The sequence below is a fragment of the Vigna umbellata genome, chromosome 1 (genome assembly GCF_029865625.1).
Source record: "Vigna umbellata cultivar VRB3 chromosome 1, Vumbellata_1.0, whole genome shotgun sequence".
In the NCBI taxonomy this organism is placed as follows: Eukaryota; Viridiplantae; Streptophyta; class Magnoliopsida; order Fabales; family Fabaceae; genus Vigna; species Vigna umbellata.
This window is the reverse complement of record NC_142165.1, coordinates 1695417-1700129: the sequence shown is the minus strand read 5'-3', so window position 1 is coordinate 1700129 and position 4713 is coordinate 1695417.

The window sequence follows — 4713 nt, the reverse complement described above, 5'->3', positions numbered from 1 at the left end:
CCTTATAGTGTGAGGTTAAATGAATTTCAAGATTTAGCGTTCGTCCTTATAGTGTTAGGTTAAATGGATTTCAATATTAGCGTTCGTCCTTATAGTGTTAGGTTAAATGGATTTCAAGATTAGCGTTCGTCCTTATAGTGTTATGTTAAGTGGGCTTCGACCTTAACGTTCGGTCTTATAGTGTTCTGTCTCACAGCGAGCGTTATAGGGAATGATCTTTATTGTTGATGTTTTTATGAGGTGGCGATGTTTATGGGGAGTGATCGGCCTTGACATTTGTTCCTAGGTAGCGATCGATTAATAAGTATTGATCAGTCGTGATGATCCATGATTCAGGTAGTGATCATTCATAGGTAGCGCTCGGTTTGGATGATGCTTGTCTCAAGTATGGATCGTTAATAGTTAGGGGTCGTTCGTAGGGAACGTCCGGTCTCGATAATGTTGCTCTCAGATAGTGTTCGTCAGAGGCAGTGTTCGGTGCGATTTGATCTTTGAACGTTCGTTCCAATAGGGATCGATCTGGCGTTCGGTTTTGAGCGTTCGGCCTAGTGTTTGATCTATGTGTTCGTTCTAAGAGTGTTCGGTCAATATAGGGTTCAGAGTTTTAGTGTTCGGTTCCATAGTACATGAACCCCTAGTGTTCGTTCAAATAGGATTCAATCAAATAGTGTTCAGTAGAGAGCGTTCGGCCAGATTGTGTGGAATCTCAGCGTCCGTCCAAATAGTGTTCGTTCTTATAGTGTTTGGGGAATAACGGTGTCCAGTAGCATTCGTTCATTAGAGTTCGGTGAATAGTGCTCGTTCAAATAGTATTCTACAAATGGTGTTGGATTCTGAGTTTGAATTGAATTATGTGTACAAATGTTTGGAATATGTGCTGTAATGTGAATGCATGAGATATGATAAATTTCTATGATGTATGTATTTTATGATGTTGATATGGGATTATGCATTTGCTCATGATATGAGTATTATGGGGAGATTTTGTAATGGTATAATATGAGTTAAGGAATATGAGCATGTTATGAGTCTCCTAGAGAGATTCTGTAATGATATGGTATTTGTGTATATATTGATGTTGAGGGTCCTGTAGTTGGATGTCCTGGTCTATGTGCTGGTTTTGGACATAGTGAGGGGACTAATCCTGTGAATGATATGGAAGGTCAGATGTCCTGGTCTATGTGCCGGTTTTGGACATAGTGAGGGGACTAACCTTGTGAATGATATGGAGGGTCGGATGTCCTAGTCTATGTGTCGGTTTTGGACATAGTGAGGGGACTAACCTTGTGAATGATATGGAGGGTCGGATGTCCTGGTCTATGTGCCAGTTTTGGACATAGTGAGGGGACTAAGAATGGAATCTCAAGTAGAGAACCTTTCGTTGAATTGTTCATCAATGTATCATCCGGATGAGTGTCTAGTAGAAATTGTGGTATGATGGTATATGAGGATGTCTGACATAAATATTATATGATGTTTATATCAAAGCAATTATGCATGTTTTATAAATGATGTGTTGCATGTTAGCTCACCCTTACTTATTTGTGCATGTATCGGAAAAATCATATTTTTGCGATGATCGTATAACGTATTTGTTATACGGGAGCAGATAAAGGATTGTCGCGTGATCTTGTGCAGATGAAGGAAGAGATGAAAGAACGAATTTGAAGGATTCAATGTTATCTTTGCAGTTAACTCTGAGCTTAAAACTTATGTATAGATTTAAGCATGAGGTTACGGGGTGTTACCGTAAATGTATTATTACAATATTTAAATTTTGAATTTTTAAGGGTAAATTTTTGGGATGTTACATTAATGGTATCAGAGCAGTTCATCCTTAGAATGACCTCTGTGTTGTGGGTTTGCCGTGTCTTCTTTGTGAAGAATTGAGTGTAAATGGTACGATTTACCATTTCCTCCGAGTCTATATAGTAAGGTGTATATCTAACTAGAAGTTTTGAGAACAGAAAACGTCTTGATAAGAGTAATGAGGCTACACACTCATGACTTTTACCATAGATGATTTTCCTTTCTTAATTCTGAAGGTTAGAGTTAAGAAAGAGTTAGAGTTTTAGTGTTGTTTCCTGTAGTAATTCTTGTCTTGCTCTTGCTTTTGTGGTAGTGTAATGTGCTCGATGGTAGTAGAGGAATGCATATTCAAGGACAACTTGAATTGTATACCTTTATTAGAATTGGTTTAAGCCTTTGAGACAAATTCTTGCCTCGAGGATAGGAGTTAAAAGACTAAAAGTTAAGCTTCGGAGGACGAGTGAAGATATTGGGGTTTAGAATTAATGTTTTGGGTGGAGAAATTTTCAAGAAACAAAGTCAGAAGATCATATATCGTACGTTCGCAAGAAGTTCAGAGGTTAGATTAAAATAAGCTTTGGATAAGCATGGCTGTAACAAGGTTTAAGAAATGAGTTGGGTTTAGTATATCAGTAACGTCAACAGTCAGAAGTAAGGAAAGTGTTGGTGAGAAACGGAGTGACGCTGTGAGAGTTTGGTAACATGAATCTAAGTATCAGTGATGGTTGGAATCTGAATAAGAAAGTGGTGGATGACCTAAAATTTAAGTTAAGAAAGGAATAGGAAATTCTATAGCAGACTAAGGGGAATAAGTATCAAGAAAGGAAGTAGAAGGAGAAGATTTCGAGAGGCAGTCAGATAAGGCAGAACATGAGGTCTTTGAAAAAGAATGAAGTATTGTTAGGATCTTAAGTGAAAAATTTGAAGGAGATGATCAAGTTCTATCAGCAAGGGGATGATTCAGAGTCAAGTTTAGTTGGATGTTTCAAGATTAGTAGTTCACGCAGAAGAAAGGTTTGAGCATATGCTAAGATGGAAGGTTTCAAATGAGAAAGACAAAGGTATGTCTCTGTCGATCAGTGTCTGGAGGCAAGACCTCCTGGAAGATGATAGTTACTTCTTAGTGTTATCACCTATGGAAGCGACTCAAGTTTCCGGATCTTGCGGCGCAGGAGAATCGGAGTGCAAACCTCGCGGTTGTGAATGACTTCTTAGATGTTTTCCTGAAGAAGTTTCTGGTTTACCTCCTCCACGTGAGCATGAAGATCACCTAAGGTCAATGTTTGATGTTGAGAGTGTGCAAGCCAGAAAAGATTTGCCAATTGAAGTGCAACCAGTAAGGATTGAGGACGAACTGTCAAACGAGTCAAGGTCATCTGGGATGGTATAACAGGCAACTCTACCTGGAAGTTAGAGGATGAGATGAGAGAGACGTACCTCGACTTGTTCCGGTAGGCTTAATTTTCGAGGACGAAAATTTTTGTTATTGGGGAGAATGTAAGGACCTATATTTTAGAGAAGTGGTGGGGACACGGTAGTCACCCACCTCTTGCATTATTAGAATGCAATTATTGGAAGGGGAAGAAGGGAGGAGGGTCTCATTTTGGGCATCAGGGGAGAGCAGCGAGAGGAAGGGAATCCTTCCTTCCATTTTCAACCGTTCAAAGAGCACTCAAGGAAGCAATACTACCCTTGTATATGCGGAGAGGAGGTTTGGGGTTGGGCATCTTGTGAGAGTGGAGTTATTGCAGCAAGATCTGGGAGACGAAGTGGAGAACTGCTGAAGTTGCAAGGAGATCTTGATCTGCACGTCCGGGGGAGATAGATCCCAAATTTTACAAAGGAAGTCTTCAAGAGGTAAGGGGAGTTGGATTTATTTTCTTGATTGTTGAGAAATTATGTGTTTGCTGCAAATCTGGAATGAAAGGGGATGAAAAAAAAATGGGGTTTCTGGGTTTCTGGAAAATCTGGTGCGATTCTACATATTTCTGCAGAACGCGCGTACGTCCAATTTTGGTGAGTCAAAATTGGACGTTCGTCCAATTTGTTCGACCGTGGTCGACCAAAATATACGAGCGTTCGGTCTTGTGGCCTAAGGTAGCGAGCGTTCGCGTTCGTCGTCAGGTTAGTCATGTACAAGACGTTCGTCCAAACAGTATACAGTGAATTAGTAATTGTAGTCGTTCGTCCTTAATTTGGGATTCTTATTTTGAATCGTAAGCGTTCGGTTTTGGGTATTATTGATTGTGAGCGTTCGGCTTTAATTTGGTATACCAAGTTTGAATCTTAAACGTTCGGCCTTGTCAACACCCAATTTCGTCCGGATTGGGTAATATGTTTGTTGTATTTTATTTTCATCATGAGTATAAAGTAAGAAAAAAAAAAGACTAAAATAAAAAAAAATAATAATAGTAATAAAAAAAGATATATACATATATATATATATATATACATATACAAATAAAAAAAAGAATAAAAAAATAAATAAATAAATAAATAAAAATAAAAAAAAAGCGTTTGGCCTTGTACTGTACGACCGAGCCGTTAGTCCTGTACACTGAGCGACCGGTCGTCCTTTGTTTACCAATATCAAGACTGTTCGTCCTTTACCATGCGTTTCTCTCCTCTATATCTTTTTGACGATCGGTTCCTTCACCCTGCATGCAACCGTTCGTTCTTTATTGAAAAATTATCACGGAGCTCAAGCGCTCGGCCGTTCGTTCTCACGTGTTGTCAGTCGTCCCGTCTTATTGACGTTCGTCAACTCTCAGCTTCAACCGTTCGGTCGTCCTCAAGTGTTCATTATTCGAACGTTCGTCCATTCTTACCTTCAGGACGTTCGGCAATTCTCAGCTTCAACCGTTCGGTCGTCCTCAAGCGTTCATTCCTTTAGGACGTTCGGCC